The sequence below is a fragment of the Ursus americanus genome, chromosome 3, assembly GCF_024610735.1.
Source record: "Ursus americanus isolate L20-20 chromosome 3, mUrsAme1.1.p, whole genome shotgun sequence".
Lineage (NCBI taxonomy): Eukaryota > Metazoa > Chordata > Mammalia > Carnivora > Ursidae > Ursus > Ursus americanus.
The window spans coordinates 102,384,591-102,406,029 of NC_142129.1; the positions used below are offsets into that span (position 1 = coordinate 102,384,591).

The window sequence follows — 21,439 nt, forward strand, 5'->3', positions numbered from 1 at the left end:
TATTTCAGAGTATTCCAAAAGCTAAATTCAATCACTGATCTCCCCGTGGGGGTCTCCATCTGCCAGACTTTGTAAATCAGGATTCACTTTCCAGCATCAGCGGCTCCCCCTGCCCTCAGTCCCAGGGAGGAGACACGGAGGAGGACAAGGAAAGATAACAGGAGTCTCCCTGGTGCTGTCAAAGGAAGTCTGACACGTGCATGGAGGACGGAGCAGGGGTAATGCTACCCTGGCGGACTGACCACCTCACAGGCCCCCAACAACTGAGAGTAAGGGCACCAAGTGCTGAGTGGGAGCTCCAAGCAGAAACACTCTTAGGTACCCGAGCAAGATTTTTCTGAAATTCTTTCTCTTGTGCTATCATTTTTTTTTAATTCACAACTTCCCACATTCATGATACAATTCATTGGACCCTATGTACAAACAGCTTCAAAATATTATAGTGCAAAGCTACTTGCAGGAAAACAAGGAAAGGCATAATGAAAACTAAGCTTTCTGTGGGCAAGGCAGGGGCTGTCTCACCCAACCCCCAGCCCCGGGGCATCCCTCCTCTGCCTTTCCCAATGCCCTCTTGCAACAGTGTTCCTGACAGCTATACGGAAGTTTCAGAAACAGGCCCCAACTCCAGAGCAGAGTGCCAAGGAAAAGGTGAATGCAAATATTATGTTACACCGGCTAACTCAGACAGGTTATGAAAAGAGCGTGAAACACTAGGTTGTTTAAAATGTGCTTTAGGGCACTCAGAGGCACACTCAGGCAGCCTGAAGTGACCCAGTTTTACTAATGGAAAATGAGTTTAATTTAGACTATGTTAGTTCCTGCCCAGATCAAGAAATGAAGTTCAGACAGCCGAAGAAATCAATTTATTTTGGCAAGGAAGAGCAATTTCAGGTCTCTGCCCTAAATTACAATTCATTTCACTAGGGTCCTTGTTCTTCCAGGTAGCATGTTAAATGTTTCTTCTTTATTCTCATCACTGCTGGAGACAGGCACACTTTCTTTGACCCTGACACCCAGCTCTCCCCACATTGTCCTATGACTGCAGGACGGCAGAGAGAGAAGCAGACCAAGACACCAGACCCTGCTCCTAGGTCGCCAGGAACAGGCTGACTGGCTCTGGGTAAGGCAGCGCTCCCCGACCTCCACGCCAGCGGCCTGCGTGCTGTGGACATGCCATACACAGAGGCGTGTATGGCTCTGGGGGACCCTACGGCAGTGCGCACGAACTCCAGAACTACAGCAGGCTATAGGAAAGCACAGCAACTCCCAGACGCTCCTGTGGGGAGCCTGCTCCCGGCTCCCTCTGCCGCTCCCCCTACTTGTGCTCTCTCGCACCTGCTCTCCCTCTCAAATAAATAAATAAAATCTTAAAAAATAAAACAAATTTATGGTCACATTTCCTGAAACAGAAAACACCTTTAGAACTGAGCTACCTACCACTAAAACACAGTTTCATTTTATTGTTACTTAAATTAGTCTACACTTTTGAAATTTGCAAATATCCAGGCAACTTCTCATTATTTTTGATAGCTGGACTTTTACAACAGCTTTCTTGTAAGGAATGTTTACACTGTAATAACACACACATATTACACTTCACTAAAGTTAAAATGGGGTATCATTCCATTTTATAGCTGGCTAATAGGAAGAACACAGAGTCACATGTTTCATTACATTCGAACACTGAATGTGGTCTAAAAAGCCCTGGTAATTTTCATTGTTGAACCTCTTCTTCACTAAATGTTTGTTAACTGAACCCCAGGGGTCAAAGTCAGCTTGCACACCAATCCAAGAGCCTGAGAGTAAGACGGAAGATTAGGTTCCATAGGACAGGAAGTGGACAGGAAGACCCACGGTTGAGAGCCAGATTCTGCCAAGTGGAAGTCTACGGGCAAACCCTATCAATTCCAATCCCCAAATGTAGCATAAGCACTAGGATTCAGGGCGGAGCCAGAGAGCTGGAGCTTTGGACACACAGTCAAAATGGGGGTTTGTGAGGGATGAGTAAGGGGAGCTTCCAGAGCACTCCCCAATGGTGGTGGGCTCTCAGAAGTGACCTCATGAGCAGGCAGAGGGGTGGTATGGGCTGAGGCAGAAGAAAGGCACGGTGCTAGGGTCCACTGGAAAAAACATCCCAGTCAAGGGGAATGAGGGGAATGGATGGATCCGTCCCAAAGAAGAAAAATGAATCAAAACCTAGAGAGCTGAGTTCTCATGCTAAGAACATACCAGCCATGGTGCCAGTCAGTGTGGACCTCAGCCTTTTATTTTTAAAACAGGACAGACTCCCTTCCGTGCAGAATTTGTAACATGGCTTTATAAAGTAACCGAGATTGAATGCATCAAAAGCCTGGCCAGATCAGGGCATAGTTCACTGAATCTCACAGCCAGCCAACAAGTCTATCTCCAAATGTGTGTCCTGAATCAAGCTTTCTTAATTCTCTGCAACAAATGACGTCCAAGGCTCATTTGACTGTGACCACCTGTCACCTAAAGAGAAGCAATCCTTCCAAACCTCCTAAGAACAAAGACTGTATGTACGTAGTACCTTACATTTGCACGGCAAGTTTTCCAAAATCACCCTAAAATAAACAAGCCTGTCTGTCAAAAAATTTCTAAGGATATAAACTAAGAAAAAAAAAATTTTTTTCAGGGTTATGTCCACCCTAAAAATAGGCCTCCCCATTCTACCATAGTTACGGCCATGATGCTACCATGGGTTCTTAAGGACTGATCATCTACTGAAACAGAAAATATCTTTGTTAGGAAAGGTCAGGTCAGCTGCTCTCTGTTACTGACTGGGCACCCTCAACAGCCAGGGCGCTCTAGGGTTCTGGACAGAGAGCAGGCCCTCCATGCATTCACAATGTAATACCCCTTCCATGTGTACAATGAAAGTAATAATAAGCATAACCATCTATTTCTCAAAGAGATCATGAAGCAACAATTTATAAACTATTACCAAAGCAGGATATGCAGGATTGTGAGAAAACATGTAGAGTAAGGAGCAATCCAATCGAGGGTAATCTAAGATTTAGCCTAGAAAGGCTTGTAAGACATCTGTAGTCAGGGAAGAATCCCAGTGATCTATTATTCAAGGACTAGGATATTTATAAATGTCGTTGAGCTCTCCTAAATATAGTCATCCATATTCAGCCAGGACCTAAATAAGCCCAAAGAACAAATCCTGGCTAATCCCCAACGGTAATCCTCACACTGACATAAATTATTCTATATCCATCTGTGCTGACAGGAGGCCCCAGGCGCCACTGTTTAATAAAATGGCACATCCTTTTCCTAATCCACAGTAAAAGAAAGGCTGCACCACAATAATAAACGGTTGACTTGGAGAACTGAAGCTGCCTGTGACTTTGAGACACATGCGAGTGAAGAGTTAGGGACTAAAGGATCCAAAACACCATGGATTTTATTGAAATTCCACCCTTTCTCCTCCTGTTGTTTAAAGGGGGGTGGAGTAGGATCTTTAAATGAATAGCAAACTGGCAACCTGGCCAGAACTAATCCCACTGACACCTAGAAAGCAAGGATTTTTCTTTTTTTTAATTCTTATCACTTATTTCATTAGTGTGTCCTGGGCAAATAACTCCACAACTTGCTTCAAAATGGTAGGAAGGCCCTGGGAGGATCAATTTGACCACTGTCTTCATCAAAGGGGAGAGATGCCCTGCTGTGCCTTGGTGCTGCTTTCACATTCATCAAAGCCGAACTTCAGACTCCCGGCCCAGGATCTAGGCTGCATTCAGTTCCAGCCCCATTAGAGTGGGCGCTGACACTCAGCACAGACTCTGAACAAACGGAGCTTCCTGGCTGCTCCTGGGGCTGGTGCTCAGGACCAGGGACAGAGGCAGGGGCGGGGAGAGTCCTTGTTGAAGTCAGAGCAAGAACTCACGAAAGGAAAAAATGAAGGGGGGGGTAATCAGAAGGGGGAATGAACCATGAGAGACTGTGGACTCTGGGAAACAAACTGAGGGCTCCAGAGGGGAGTGGGGTGGGGGAATGGGATAGGCTGGTGATGGGTGGTGGGGAGGGCACGTATTGCATGGTGCACTGGGTGTTATACGCAAGTAGTGAATTTTGGAACTTTACATCAAAAACTAGGGATGTACTGTACAGTGACTAACATAATATAATAAAAAATTAATATAAAAAATAATCACTTTGAGTGCAAAACAAGAATTCACGGAGGCAGTAACAGGTAATGATAGCAAGTCTCTGAATTTCAAATTATAAATAGGAGTAAACATGCTAGAGTAAAACAGGAGTAAGAATTCCTGTATTGGACTTTAAATCAACTTCCTAAGTTCTAATTACTTAATCCTTTGGTGTATGGACAGTCTCTTTTTCAGAACATCTCATCTCCAAGAAAGCTTGATTTTTTAGAAATAAGAGTATGAGGGTTCTCACAAGCATCATTTATTAAAGGAAAGAAAGCTGAGAAACTCTTTAAACAACAGAAATAAAAGATCCTCTGGTGTCTTACAGAAGAAACCAATCAGCCATTCACACATTGCCAGCAAATAATCATTAGAGATGTAGCATCATCTATTAATATTGTAAAGATTCGAGGGGCGTGTGGACAAGACACAAATCAGACAGGCCCAGCTGCATATCCCTAGGAAAATCCTGTGGACTCTCATAACTTATTCTGAATAAAGTCTCCTTGGTTAGCTTTACCTGCTTAACAGAAGAATGCTAGGGGAGCTTAATCAAGGTCCTTCATGCAAGTAGGAAAAAATCCTCATCTCCAGGAAATGAAAATTAATCAATAACCAAACTTAAAAGGCAGACAATAGAAGAAACTATTCAAATATAATAAAGTTAATATCTTTAAGCAATAAAGAGCTTATATAATTCAATAAGAAAAAGATAAAAACCCCAATAGGAAAAAAGTAACAGATACGACAATTCTTCAAAGAAGAAACACAGTCAATAAAGCTATTTTAAGAGATAAAATTCACTAGTAATAAAATAAATGTAAATTATAATGGTAGGGTTTTAGCTACCAATCTGTTAAAAAAAAAAAAAGCCTAGTATCAACTGTTGATGAGGGAATGAGGGAAAAGACATATCACATAAAAGCGCTGGGAATATTATGTCTCAGGAAGACAATATTTCAATACATCTCAAAAACCTTGAAATGCGTTACCCAGAGCAATCTACATATTCAATGCAATCCTATGAAAATAACATTAACATTTTTCACAGAGTTGGAACAAACAATCCTAAAATTTGTGTGGAACCAGAAAAGACTCTGAATAGTCAGGGGAATGTTAAAAAAGAAAACCAAAGCTGGGGGCATCACAATGCCTGACTTCAAGCTGTACTACAAAGCTGTGATCACCAAGACAGCATGGTACTGGCACAAAAACAGACATAGACCAATGGAACAGAATAGAGAGCCCAGAAATGGACCCTCAACTGTAAGTCAACTAATCCTCAACGAAGTAGGAAAGAACATCCAATGGAAAAAAGACAGTCTCTTCAATAAACGGTGCTGGGAAAATTGAACAGCCACATGCAGAAGAATGAAACTTGACCACTCTCTCACACCATACATAAAGATAAACTCAAAGTGCATGAAAGACCTAAATGTGAGACAGGAATCCATGAAAATCCTAGAGGAGAATACAGGCAATAGCAACCTCTTTGACCTGGGCAACTTCTTGCAAGACATGTCTCTAAAGGCAAGGAAAACAAAAGCAAAAATGAACTTTGGGGACTTCATCAAGATAAAAGGCTTCTGCACAGCAAAGGAAGTAGTCAACAAAACTAAAAGGTAACCCACGGAATGGGAGAAGATCTTTGCAAATGACATAATGAGATGAAGGGCTGTTTCCAAGGCCTATAAAGAACTTCTCAAACTCAACACCCAAAAAAACAAAGAATCCAGTCAAGAAATGGGCAGAAACATGAACAGACATTTCTCCAAAGAAGACATACAAATGGCCAACAGACACATGAAAAAATGCTCCACATCACTAGCCATCAGGGAAATTCAAATCAAAACCACACTGAGATACCACCTTACACCAGTCAGAATGGCTAAAATTAACAAAACAGGAAACAACAGATGTTGGAGAGGATGTGGAGAAAGGGGATCCCTCCTACATTGTTGGTGGGAATGCAAGCTGATACAGCCACTCTGGAAAATAGTGCAGAGGTTCCTCAAGATGTTAAAAATAGAGCTACCCTATGATCCAGCCATTGCACTACTGGGTATTTACCCCAAAGATACAAACGTAGTGAAGAGAAGGGGCACGTGCACCCCAATGTTCATAGCAGCAATGTCCACAACAGCCAAACTGTGGAAGAAGCCGAAATGCCCTTCAACAGACGAACGGAGAAAGAAGATGTGGTCCATGTATACAATGGAATATTACTCAGTGTGCAGAAAGGATGAATACCCACCATTTACATCCACGGCGATGGAACTGGAGGGTATTATGCTAAGTGAAATAAGTCAAGCAGAGAAAGACAACTATATGGTTTCATTCATATGTTGAATATAAGAAATAGCACAGAGGATCATAGGGGAAGGGAGGGAAAACTGGGAAGAAATCAGAAAGGGAGACAAACCATGAGAGATTCTTGACTCTGAGAAACAAACTAAGGGTTGTGGAAAGGGAGGTCAGTGGGGGCATGGGGTAAGTGGGTGATGGGCATTAAGGAGGGCATGGGATGCGAGGAACACTGGGTGTTATATGCAACTGATGAATCATTGAACATTACATCTGAAATTAATGATGTAGTGTATGTGGGCTAATTGAATTTAAATAAAAAAATTAAAACGTTGAAATGCACCTAACTTAAGGTTTGGTTAACAAAATTATAATTCATCCAAAAGATATATTAGTAGACATATACCATCAGATACTAGAAAAATATACAATTGTGTGGGAGCACTTTGCTAAGAAAAATAAAGCCAATAAAATAGCATAACTAGGATAGCATATAGTTGTTATACATCACAGTAGAAAGGAAATAGTGTGTAAAGACATATGCCAAAATAATGACAATAAATTATGTTTTTGGCGGCTTAGAGAGGATTTTTTTCATTATTCATTTTGGTAATCAAATTTCCACATTTTCTCTATGTAATTTCTATATGGAACATTTTGTTTCTAAATTTCTTAAATTTTACTTTAAAAAGCAGATCACTGGGGCACCTGGGCGGCTCAGTCAGTTAAGCGTCTGCCTTTGGCTCAGGTCATGATCCCAGGGTCCTGGGATTGAGCCCCACCCACATCAGGCCCCTGCTTGGTGGGGAGTTTGCTTCTCCCTCTCCCCCCTGCTCATGCTCTTTCTCTCAAATAAATAAAAAGAAAGAAAGAAAGAAAGAAAGAGAAAGAGAACAAAAGAAAGAAAGGAAAGAAAAATAACAGATCACTTACAGCCCAATAAAGAAGTGAAGAGTGGGCATAAAGAGACATTTAAAATGAGGAAATAGGTAGGAGAAGAAGGGGAAGAAGAAAGGGGGAGTAAACAGAAGGGGGAATGAACCATGAGAGACTATGGACTCTGGGAAACAAACTGAGGGCTTCAGAGGGGAGGGAGGTGGGGGAATGGGACAGGCCAGTGATGGGTAGTAAGGAGGGCACGTATTGCGTGGAGCACTGGGTGTTATACGCAACTAATGAATCATCGAGCGTTACATCGGAAACCGGGGATGTACTGTATGGTGACTAACACAATATAATAAAAATAAATAAATAAATAAAAATAAAAATGAGGAAATATAACTAGTTAACAAAAGTGAACATTATCCTACTACAAATTAAATAAAAAGTAACAGATGAACAAAGTTTGTGAAAAATAATATACAAGGCTAGAAAGGGTGTATTGAAACAAATACAGTCAGCAATTAAAACTCCATTTATAAAAAGTTTAAGATCATGAAAAATGTTTGTTTTATGCAGTCATTTTAAAACACATTACATAAGTTTAGGGGCGCCTGGGTGGCACAGCGGTTAGGCGTCTGCCTTTGGCTCAGGGCGTGATCCTGGCGTTATGGGATCGGGCCCCACATCGGGCTCCTCCGTTGGGAGCCTGCTTCTTCCTCTCCCACTCCCCCTGCTTGTGTTCCCTCTCTCGCTGGCTGTCTCTATCTCTGTCAAATAAATAAATAAAATCTTAAAAAAAAAAAAAGCACATTACATAAGTTTAATTTTAACAATGTAAAAACAAGTATGTATTTATAGGAAAAAATGGGACAATACGAGCTTAAATTTACAGTGTTATTTTGGGACAGTGTGATTTTTTTGGAGGTTACTTTGCAAAAATCTCTTTACCGGAGCCTTAAATTCTTCTAGCAATAATCAGAAGTGGTTGTGGCATGATGCAAGGGGCACATGAGTCCTAAATTAGTGTAAAAATGGGATCCACTGAAAGACTCGAAATGCTTCAGCGCACAGGCATTCCTAGTCATGCCATTTGAACATAAGAGTTCTGAAAACCATGCTATTTTTTAAAACGGTTATCAACATAAAGTATAATTTATGAGACAGTCATGGGATCCAAGTTCTAGCTCAATATGAGGTTAAATTTGTATACCATTATGTTGGAAAACTTACACTCCTATGTCTCTCCGTTACTGTCACATGACTACCATACTCACAACACTTCTGACAGCAGATGTGTGGGGGTTTTCCCCACACCACCAAGTGACTCGGTGATACCAGCTGGGTGTCCTACAGCTTAACTCAGTTCTGACACTATGTACCAGGAGACAGCATTAGATCATACAGGTTAAGCACTCAGTCCTACAAGAGTGCCCCTCCCCCCTTCCCCCTTGTCACTTGGGCTTCTGTTCTACTGGCTATGGATCAGACGTTCCCATAACCCCTCCTCAGGTGCCATTAATTTGCTATAATGGCCCATAGACCATTTTACTCACTAGATCGCTGGTTTATTATATAAAGATATAACTCAGGAACAGCCAGATGGAAAAGATGCACAGGGCAAGATAAAAGGAAAGGGTGTGAGGCTTCCATGACCTCTCCCCAAATCTCTGTGTGTTCACCAACCCAGAAGTTCTCTGAAGAACCCAGTCCTTTTGGGTTTTTATGGAGTCTTCATCACATAGGCATCAGTGACTAAATCTACCACTGGTGAATCATGCAACCCCCAGCCCCTTTCCCCTCCTGGGGAATCAGGGGAAGGCCTGAAAATTCCAACCCTCTCATTATATGGTTGGGTCTCCAGTGAAGCAACCTCCCCATCCTTAGGTGCTCTCCAAAAGTCAGGTCATTAATGTAACAACAGATGCCTTTACTGGGATGACCACCAAACACATATTTCTTAGTATAAATCATGGTATCACCACCATAAAAGTCACCCTTTTTCAATGCACAGTTTGGCCAGTTTTTAGAAATTTATATACCTTGTGCATTCAACACCACCAAACAGTTTTTAGAATGCTTCCATCACCCCGAAATGTTCTCTCTTTCCCTCTGCAGTCAATTCTAGCTCCCAACCCAGCCCCAGGCAACACTGACCAGACCTTTACCTTTGTCTTGCCTTTTCTACAAGGTTCAACTACATGAAATCATACTCTACGTGCTTTATGTCTGGATTCTGTCCATCTAGTTGTTGACTGTATCAGCAGTTCACCCACTGTGAGTGCTGATACTGTTCATTGAGGGGCTGCACCACGTTTCCCCGTCCACCTGGCTGGCTCCTCGTTGGGGCTCTGGTGAACAAGGTGCCATGAGTATTTGCGTGCAGCTCCTTCTGTGGACGTGTCTTTATTCCTTGGGTGCATACCCAGGAGTGGAAGTGCCAGCCGTATGGTGACTCAGTGTTTAGCTTCTGGAGGAATCCCCACACATCTCCTTCACAGCTGAGCTGTCCTCCATTCGCGCCTGCTGCGTGTGAGCTCCAGCCGCTCCCCATCCTCTCCCAACAGGCCTATGATCTGCCTTGTCGATCTCACCCATCAGACACTGGACTAACCTGTTGTGGTTTCTGCTGGCGTTTCCCTGCGACTAACGGGGCAGAGCGCGTCTTCAGTCCAGCTGCCGCTTACGCGATGCCTGTGACCCTCCCGCTACTCTTCATATGCAGCCTCACCCAACAGCGTAACAGCCACGACAGGAAGGCAGTACGCATCCTTACGAGGGAGGAAATGAAGGTCTCAGACAGCTGACTTAGCCTGGCCAGGTCACACAGGAAATGAGCAGAAAAGTGGGGTCTGAATAAAGTCTGCAGCTTTCTAATGTCTGTGCGTTTTTTCTGGCAGGGTACAGATGTCACAATTTTCTGTGCCACAATAATTCATAATCCCGTTCTTTGTTATGTCTGTCACATCTCTCACAGGGAGCCAGAACGAGTTATTTCACTGCCTAGAAGAAAACTAAAATGACGCCTGAAACCACATGTAAGACCCCACTTGCATCCTCCCAAAATAAACTTTCTGAGTTATTAGAAATTATACCTCAAGACACCCCTCAACTCTCAGCACTATCCTTTTTTTTTATTAATTTATTTATTTTATTTATTTTTTAAATAATAATTTTTTATTATGTTATGTTAGTCACCATACAGTACATCCTTAGTTTTCGATGTAAAGTTCCATGATTCATTGTTTGTGTATAATACCCAGTGCTCCATGCAATACATGCCCTCCTTACTACCCATCACCGGGCTAGCCCCCCCCCGCCCCAAGCCCTCAGTCAGCATTGTCCTTTACTGCATCTCCAAGAGCAAAATAAAAGACATGGGCCCTTAGCAACTTTGCCAGACTTGGCCAACCCGCCAGGAACAATTGCAAACCAAAGGAGCCCAAAGCCTCTCCAGGGGGCAAACCAGCCACTTTCACGCTCAGAAAGTGTTTGTTTGTTTGTTTAAGATTCATTTATTTATGAGAGAGAGAGAGAGAACATGAGTGGGTGAGGGGCAGAGGAAGAAGCAGACTCCCCGCTGAGCAGGGAGCCCAATGCGGGGCTCGATCCTGGGATTCCGGCGGCACACGCTGAGCCCAAGGCAGACGCTTCACTGACTGAGCCCCTGGGTGCCCCTTAGGAAGCGCTCTTCGTGCTAAAAATACTTAAAGGTGCTACTTGACAGCACAGAACAGCAGAAAGTGAATCCACAAGCTGCAGCCGAAACAGTTCCTGGGACAGATTCTCCAAATGCCACAAAACATCATTCATTCAAAAACTGATGACTGGGGGATGTAATTAGAACAGTCTGAACGCAGTGATAACAGATGGAAATAGTAGAGCTACTGTTATCTGCTGGCAACAAGTGAATAGAATCAACCTTAGTTATGGGCCCAATTCGAAAACAAACGCCTATGAATAGAGAGGAAGCCTTCGGATCCTCTCCCTCAGGGCCTCATCCAGGAAGGTCTCCCCTTGCAAGGTAACTACAGAGAAGGAGCGCTAGATTATGAGAAAGTCAGCAGGTCAGCTCGGCACCCACCTGACCTGCAGCGTGGGCACCCTGCTCGGATGCGACATTGCTCACGGAGCGACTGACAGTGGAAAGTCCGTGGTTTCCAACCTCACCACAAACAGATCACAAACGTACACTTAAAAAGGCCACTCTCCTCCAGTTGGGCCTCAATCTTCGCCAGCAGATCCGAAACTTAACCATCAGACTAATGAGAAAACATCAACTTCTTACCTGTTGTTGACAAAAATGCCTAGAAATATTAATAAGCACAGCAGCTTCAAGAGCAAAAAGCTAACGAATAAATTGCTCAAAGTCTGGATTCTAACTGTAAGGAGCACAAGAGCCTAAAAAGAGCAGAGATTTGGCTCAACAGTGAGCGGCTGGACAGCTGTGGGGCCGCCCACATTCAAAAGGCAGTACGACTTAGGCCTCATCTCAAACCAAGCACTTCCAGCCCATTCTTCGTCCCCAGAAAGTCCTGCACCATAGCTCCCTGGGCCTTCAACTTACCGCTGCAGCCCCACGTTAACCCCCAGCACCCACCGCAATTTCACCTCACAGCTACTCACCCTTCAGGTCTCAACTTAAATATGAATTTCTTCCTAAGTCCGCCCCCAGTACAGTCTGACCCTACCATTTATACATTCTGGACTTTTCCTTTGTGATTACACTGAGTTCAGTAATTGGCTGTTAACTGGGGCTCCCCACCCCTTATTCTCCTGAACACAAAGGCAGGCACAGATCAGCGTGACTCCTGTTTGGCTCCCTAATGTGACCACACCGCTTGGCACGCACAGGGTATGTACTACGCGTGTTCCCAGAATGAAAGGAACGTGCCCCTGACACAGTCCCCGGTGACATGGTCTGAGGGACCTGCCTTACGTACCTTTAACCTCCAGCCACACTCAATTCATGTGTTCAGCATTTTGACCTCAGCCCTTGATGCTCCGTTTTTGGGTACCTGGAACCTCCCAGAATTTTCTTCCTTACCTTCTCTCCTGCTGAGTATGTGGGGTGGGGTGGGGGATGAATGAAAATAGGAAGGAGAACGGCAGAACTCTGGTCTCAGAGGAAAACGACTCTGTTTTAAGTGCTGCAGACAGCAATGGCATTCCATCCAAAACATCACATTTCTGGAAGAATATCAGCAAATTTTTCATAGCTCTGTCTCCTAACTCTGTCACCTATCATTTCTAATAGCTGTCACCATGTCCTGTTTTTTAAAATCTATGACAGAAATCATTTTGTGTGGGGTTCTTTGGGAGGGTCCGTGGGGGAGGGAGAAAGAAAAGGAACACCACACAGTAGCACAATGAAAAATCAAATGCAAGCAAATGGCAAAAAACATTCTACAAACATGCAGCACACAGACAGTCTCTGGGTTTTCTAGTTCAAATATCTAAACTCCACTGGTCTGTCTTGGCTTCATTTCTCATCCGTAATTTTCTAAACCCTTCTCTCGGCAAGGGCACGGTCCTGTGATGGGCAGAGCAGCATGTGCCAATTCTCACTTACCACGGGGAGCAGCTGTGTTTGGGAAGCCGGGGCTGCTACAGCTTTACCCCGGTTGGTGGCATCTCTGTCTCCCTCATTCGGAGCCTGACTGGGTTTCTGCTTTTGAGCTACTCTGCAGTTACCCCATTTCTGACTTAATGACCCCCACAGTTCTCCACGGTAGCCCTCTTGCAGGTGTCTTGACCACAACAAGATGCCAGAACACAGTTCTGTGCGGGACTCTGTCACAAGCCAGGGACCTTTCTCCAGCTGCCACCTGGCATCTTGACCGTGTGCCTGTGGGACTGTGAGACTCAGACACCCAGGATAGACAGCCTCTGCCTATTCCCCCACCCCTGGGCTCCCTCTGTCCAAGAACAGCCCTGCTGCCCACCACGGCACATCAGCCAAATGCTGTTCCCGCCCCTCCTCTTCTTCCCACTCCACCCCACGTGGTCGCCAAGCTCTGTCCCCCACACCCCCCACCCCACCCCCCTCCGCACCTCTCTCCTTGGTGGCAATCGAGGCCAGGAGGCGAGCGGAAAGAGTGTGCAGGCTTTCCTGTGGGGGAGGAAGAGGATGAGGAGGATGCAGGTGGAGACCAGTGGAGACAGGAGAGCAGAGCTCCAGGCTGGGCAGACTCCAGGGCCACTCCACCGCCTCAACAGCCCATGCAACCTTCCACGCTTCAGAAGGCCTGGCTGAGGGGCTGCTGACATGGTACTCGCCTCCCTCACTCCTCGTGAGACTTGATAATGCTCAGGGGGCTACGCAGCGCTCTGCTAAAGACCACCCAAGAGAACCTCACACAGCACATCAAGTCCTGGCTTTGAGAGCTCCGGTGGCTCCCCATTTATTAGTTTCTTTCACTTTTTTTCTTGAGGTCACAAGCCCCTTTCTTTCAAATACAATTTATCCTATATAGGGCTCCACCACACAGACAGAGACCTGGTGGAGCTCCTACAGCTCAAGCTTCTGGTAGAACCCTGAGCATGCCTCACGGGCAGATTAAACGCTAGACTCGCAGGGAAGGTCCTGCTGCAGCCTGGCCATGCCCCTAATTCACCAGTGCCTCCGTCTCTGCTCCCTCCTCAGCACTTTCCAGCCACCCGCCTCTAGCGTGGGAGCTCCTGACGCAAGCCGAGGTCTTCTTTATCTCCTGCTGCAGCGCTCTTCCCTGGAGTTCCCATCATTTGGGGCTTGGATGAAAAGGAAATGTTATTTATTCTCCTTGGGTCTATGACTGAAATTTAATAAAACACTAAGCACTTGGGCATTCAAGGATTGTCATATGCATGACTCCTTATTGGGTCCTAAAATGCTGTACAAATGGGCAGGCCGCTGAGCCAGGAGGCGTGGTTAGCCCTGTACAGCCTGTGGTCCGATCAGAAAGGGGCTGTCCCTTTGTGGCCACCATCCTGCAGCCAGGGGGAGACTGTGTCCAAGAGCCTGCGCTCTTTCCCTGGTGACGGTGCACTGTTTCACACTCTTGCCCACCCACTTGTGCAGGGTCTGGCCTCTCCTCTCGCAGACCAGGAACCTCTGAAGTTCAGGGTCCTGCCTTGTTCACCCTGTTACCTCCAGGTTCTGGCTCAGGGTGGGTGTTCAGGAAACGCTTGCCTCGTCTTCCTCTGGCTGCTCAAAAGTTTTATTTGCTTTGACTAGAGATGGTAGTTTGGAAACTCTCCCTGCTTGCTTTCCAATTAAGAGCCAGCCAGGCAAGATTGAAGGTAGCAAGGACAGAGAACTCAGAAAGCACCTCGTGCTCTGGGAGGGGCTGAGGGAAACGAGGACGGATAAAACGCCATACTGTCCCTCAAAGTTTTCATGACAGTGAAAAGAGAAAGAATGATGGAAATCATATGACATGTGGCAGAGTAAAGATGGAGAAACAGAGCACCGGTAGTCGAGGAACACTGGAGAGAGTGGTAGCAGGGGCCGGGCATCAGCCACATGGAGAGGGTGTGCACTACCCATCTGGATTAACACAGACCCCAGCCTCACTCTCAGCAGGACAGGAAACTCACCATAACTACCCAGAGTTTTAACAGAAAGTGAACAGAATAAAATTCAGACAGTGTGAAATCCATAGCTCTTGGAGCAGACCTGAGGGAAGGAGGAAGGTGGGGCCTGCCTGGCCGCAAACCCAGAGTTAAAGGTATGTCTAAGAACTTTGGACGGTTCAACAGAAACTCTAGTCAGAAGCTTCTGGAGGGAAGGGGCTGGCAGTCGACTGAATGTCGATGCTTCACCAAGGAGCCTGTCTAATTATCTAAGCGGGCAGGACTGTAAGAACCCCTCCTCCAGACCAAGCAGGACCTATGTGGAAAGGCTGCTAATAATTGATACTGATAGGCTCTGATACTCTGTTCTCTGCTCTGACGAGCTTCTGCTGGTTTTGTCAGGCCAAACCCATGCTTTTCATCCTGCGCGCTCAGCTGTGTCAGGAAAGATTGAGCCAAGCATCTCACGTAAGTCTCTCCTCTCCATAGGCACGTTAGCTCCCATGTCACAGCCAGGGATGTTTTTACTAGGAGAAAATCTACATGAACCACACCCAGTAGATAACAGCTATTAGGCTTTTTTTTTTTTTTTTAAGGATTTATTATTTGAGAGAGCGAGAGCGCGTGCAAGCAAGGGGGGGGCAGAGGGAGAGAAATCCTCCAGCAGACTCCCTGCCAAGTGTGAACCCCAACACGGGACTCAATCCCAGGACCCTGAGATCATGACCTGAGCCAAAATCAAGAGGTGCTTAACCAACTGAGGCACCAGGTGCCCCACACCTTTCAGACTTTTGAGCAAGTGGAGGCATGTCAGTCAGACAAAGTAACTCCGCCCTGGAGCTTTCAGGAAGAAAACAGACAACACCCGCTACGATGCTCCCCTTTCTGGAGCCCAAGCTTTAAGCCAGGCTTCAGTTCAACCGTCAGCCCAACCACCTGACCATGTGAGAATACCCTGTTCAGTTCAGCGCTGCACTGGCTGCCACGACGGGCACAGAGCGAAGGAGCAGTGAACAGCTGGCCCACAGCCACCTGCCATTGATGGGTCACGGGAATGAAACCAGTTACAGAACGATCATAAATAAAACCATGGTAATATGCTCATCCATCAAATAGAGACAATAATATCTACCTCACTGACGGTATAAGGATTCAATGAGGATACAACGTTTTGTAAAGGCACAAAAAATGGGGCTGCCCCTGCTCTCCCAAGCCATTAAGAAACAATAATCTCCCAACGAGTCCTTCTTCAAACCACCCACCAAAGTTCACTCTCCTAGAATCCACTCAGTAAGTACCAGTAAGTGCTGAGGGCTCTACCAGGTCCTGGGTGGAGGCTTGGGTACATCAGAGCAGTGATCGCCCCCATCCTTCACAGCTCTCCTTAGCTCCCTTCCACAAGCCAATGAGGAGGCTAAGAGGGCCCCACTTGGGAAACCGCAGCTCAGAGTGAGCATGGAAGCTCCTAGAGCCGGACCCAAACATCAGCTCCAGTCTAACTTAGTCATACCCCCTGCCTTCTGCCTCCCCCTCCCCCTCGGCTGCCCTCAGACCTCTCAGCTTCAAGACACCTCTCTTCTTCAGCTGATATGGTGGAGACTTTATTGCTAATCTAGAGATCCTGTCTCCAGGACCTGCTTACCGTAAAAGTGTTTCTAGAACATAAACTATTGAAAAATCTATTAATACAAACTGGAATGGGTAGGTGCTATTCACAAATGCTATTTCTTATGCAATCGGCACTTCAGACAGCTACCTGTTTCCTACTTGGAATATCTTCTCTAACCATGCTACACTGGTCCTTCCTTCTGTCTCCACGTCCAAGCAAAACTGAGTCATGAGCCATCTAGCCTCCAGAGTAATACAAAGATGCAAAGAATAAGTTCAACACCCTGAAATGGACAATATATTTGGGTCTTTTTCTTTCCTTTTTTTTTTTTTCAAAGAGAGAATGAGCACACATGCGGGGCGGGGGGGCCAAGGGGAAGAAGAGGGGAGAGGGAGAGAGAGAATCTTAAGCAGGCTCCACACCTAGTGCGGACCTCACGACCCTGAGATCATGACCTGGGCCAAAATCAAGAGCGGGATGCTCAACTGACTGAGCCTCCCAGATGCCCCTATTTCATTCCTTTTCTAACTTATGCTCAAGTATTTTCTCAAAATCTGAGGATGAGCCTGTCCTACCAGGCTGCACCCAATCACACGACCATCCGAACCCTCACAATCCCACAGCCAGCTGGAAATCATTGTAAACTATGACCTTCCGCGGTTTAATGACATACATAATGATCCATTAATGCAAACTTGCAAAAAAGCATGAGATAGACGCTTGTCCAAAAGTTTCACAGGGCACTGTGTGTAACAGCAAAAAGCTAGAAACTACCTAAATGTCCATCAGAAGAGAGCTGATTAAATGAGTCATCATCATTCACATAAAGGAGCACTCTGTGATTCTAAGGGGAATGCAGTGGGTTTATACACACTGATACAGAAATATCTCTAAGAAAGATCTCTTAAGAAAAAAAGAAGAAACAAGCTGCAGAACACTGTGTCTAATACGATCTGTGTACTTTTAACAAAGTATCTAAGTATATAAATCAGATAATAAAAATTCAGAGGGCTGCAAAAGAGACTAATAGCAGCTCCCTGTGCAGAGAAGGTCAATGGTTGGGGAAGTAATAGGGAGAAGGGAAGCCCTCACCTTCTGCTAATACCCTTTTTCCCCCCAGTTTTTATTTAAATTCTAGTTAGTTAACATATAGTGTAATATTGTTTTCAGGAATAGAATTTAGATTTAGTGATTCAACACAGTGCTCAACATCACAAGTGCCCTCCTTAATACCCATCACCCATCTAGCCCATCCCCCACCCATATCCTTCCATCAAACCTCAGTTTGTTCTCTATCATAAAGAGTCTCTTATGGTGTGTTTCCTTCTCTCTCTCTTTTTTCTCCTTCCCATATGTTCATCTGTTTTGTTTCTTAAATTCCACATATGATTGAAATCGTATTGTATTTGTCTTTCTCTGCCTGACTTATTTCACTTAACATAATACACTCTAGTTCCATCCACACCATTGCAAATGGCGAGATTTCATTCCTTTGATAGTTGAGTAATACCCATTGCATATATATACCACATCTTCTTTGTCCATTCTTCAGTTGACAGACATTTGGGCTCTTTCCATAGTTTGGCCACTTCTGGGGTGAACTAAGCAGAGCACAGAGACTGGGGAAGATTGCAGATAACCTGGTCACCCCTTCTTCTTTTTTTTTTTTAATAATTTTTATTTTGTTATGTTAGTCACCATATGGTACATCCCTAGTTTTTGATGCAATGTTCCATGATTCATTACTTGCGTATAACACCCAGTGCACCATGCAGTACGTGCCCTCCTTAATACCCATCACCGGCCTATCCCAATCCCCACCTCCCTCCCCTCTGAAGCCCTCAGTTTGTTTCCCAGAGTCCATAGTCTGTCATGGTTCATTCCCCCTTCTGTTTACCCCCCCTTCATTCTTCCCTTCTTCTGCTAATACCCTTTTTACCATATACACACATTCATTTTGTTTAAAAAATTAAAACCATCAATTATCTATAAAAATAAAGAGCAAGATCAACATAGATGAGATCCCCAGATAATTTAAGAATGCCATTTCAATTGGTATCCACCCCTTTACAACAAAGCTTCAAAAAACTGAATTTAGTTTCTCCCCATTCCTCTCTCTCCACCCATCCTTAAAACTAATGAGCTGTGAAATGGCCAAAAGGAAGACAAACAAAGGCTCTGAGTGATTCACAACTGGGTAATCAGCGCCGTTATGAGTGAGAACCACTGCTTACAGCAGACCCTGCATGGGCAGAGTTCAGGTTCTCCCACAACAGACTTTGAGGTCTTGAAGGACATAGGTCTTGGTATTCTGCCTTCCAGCCACGGTCCTGGGGCAGCAGCAGCTGTAGGCAGGCTCAGTAAGTGCTTGCTGAACCAACTATGTGGGTAAATGGATACGCACCATTATACACACATAAATACACACATCACAAAAAACTGCGTGTGCACACACACACACAGTCCCCCATGTGATGGAAAAGCTACTGAAAAGAACACTAATGAATTAACACAGGTATACCCCAATTTAGAAACAAATCACATTTCAAAACTCTATTTCCAAATTGGTGATTTAAAATTGAGGGTCCATTCTCTCACAGAAATAATGGTGTAAATGCCGGCGACATTCCCTCGCTAGCTAACAAACTTCTATGAAGCTCATGAGACAAATGTGTTGTGATGAGCACTGGGTGTTACACACAACTAATGACTCGCTGAACATACACAATAGTAAATAGGTACATCAATGAATCCTCATTCTGTCCTTATGTTTGGCCCAGAATTTGTATGCTGAGCGGACCGTGTCTTTAGTGTCCCTCAGCCCCGCTCGGAGTAGGAGTGAAATGACCCCACGTCAGGGATGAGGCCTGGTGAGACGGTGCTGGGGAGTGGCCGTCGACATCGCTCCGGTTCTGTCGTTCATCAGCCTCGAGGATTAGCTTTGTTCTGTGATCTACCAGTTGCCCAGCCTGATGCCTATCTGAGTCAAGAAAATTAAAAAAAAATATATATATATATATATATATACACACACACATATATATATACACACACACACACACACACACACACACATATATATATATATATATATATAAAGGAAGACTGACTGAAGGCTACTAATCCCTCTAGACACAGAAAAGGCTCCATTTACCCGAGTTCCCCACCAAGACAGAAGCCACTGTTACATAACTTTGTGCTATTTATTTTTATGTCTGACTTAGATCTCAAAAAGGGTCTGAGGAGGCTTACAGAAACAAATACCAATTAAAGATACAAGGGAAAAAAACACACCACCAAAAACAAAGTACCAAATAAATAAATAAATTATAAATTGGACTACATCAAGATTTAAAACTGTTATGCTGGAAAGATACCACCAAGAAAGTAAAAGGGCAACCCACAGAATGGGAGAGAATATTTACCAATCATAAGGCTGATAAGGAATTTGTATAAAGAAGTCTTAAAACTCAATAATAAAAACACAACCCAAAGGAATGACTCCTTACAGTACTGTATGGTGACTAACATAATATAATAAAAAAAATTATTATAAAAAACAACAACAACAACAAAGGAATGACTCCTAATGGCTACGGGGTTTTTTTGGGGGGTAGTGATGAAAATGTTCTTAAAGTGACTGTAGTGATTCTTGCAGAACTCTGCGATTATATTAAAAACCACTGAATGGTACACTTTCGATAGGTGAATTGTATGTATGTGAATTATACATCGATAAAGATATTATATTTTAATAGGCAAAGGATTTGAATGGACATTTCTCAAAGAAGATATACAAAGGCCAATAAGCACATGAAAAGACACTCAGTGGCATGAGTCATTAGGGGAGAGCAGGTGGAAACCACAGTGCGATAGCACGCCACACTCGCTAGCAGGGCTACGTGGGAGAAGACAGCCAGTGACGAGAGCGTGAGGGTGTGAGAAATTAGAGCCCTCATACACTGCTGGTGAGGATATAAAAGAGTAAGCCGCTCTCACAAAGTGTCTGGCTGCTCCTCAAAGGCTAAACAGAGTTACCATATGCCTCAGCAATTTCACTCCTAGGTATATACACCCAAGAGAAATTATAACATACCCAAATGTCCGTAGCAGCGTCATTCATGATAGCCAATAACGGAATCAACTCCAACGTACTGCAGTGAGGTAAGACACGTGTTGTAACAGGGAAGAAGCCAACCACAAGAGACCATGTGTCACCTGACTCAGTTTATACAACTTGACCAGAATGAGGAAATTTATATAGAGAGAAAGAGGATTAGTGGTTGCTGAGGGCTGGTGAGAGGTGGGGCAGAATGGGGAGAGACTGCTAATGGGTATGGGTTTTTAGGACATGAACAATATTCTAAATTTAGATCATGGTGATGACTGCATAACACTATGAATACTAAAATATATTGGGCTGTACATTTTAAATGTGCAAAGTGTATGGTATGTGAATTACATCTCAATAAGGCGGTTTTCAAAATTACAAGAAAAATTTCCCTTTATGAATTTGTGTTGATTTGTAAAATTCATTTTTAGAAAGATGACAGCTGAATGAAAAGGAACAAGGGGAGGAAAGTATGATCAAACTGGAATAAAACAAATATACAAAATGGCGTGGTGTTGTCAGTTTGGGGCGGTGCAGGGGGAGGAGACGGCCGCCCTCAGCTCTCAGAGGCCAACACACAGAAACATGGTGAGCCACAATACGGCAGGACCATCAGATGGAAAAAAGTTCAGAGAAGACACAGTCTTTCTCAAGAGAATAGTCTTTCTGATATTGGAATGTGATGAAAATTTTCCTTCCGGTCTTCCAGGGAGAACAGTCATGATGGGCACAGGAGAATGGAGGGTTCCAGGAGAACCTTCCGAGGAGGTAGCTAGGACTGACAGGTGTAATCTGATACTTAACTCT

General features: G+C 44.5%; 1 protein-coding gene across 2 annotated transcripts in view; it reads right to left on the reverse strand.

Moving 5' to 3' along the window:
• VOPP1 (VOPP1 WW domain binding protein) overlaps positions 1 to 21,439 on the reverse strand; it is a 115,315-nt gene that overhangs the window by 69,022 nt on the left and 24,854 nt on the right. The window lies entirely within an intron of this gene.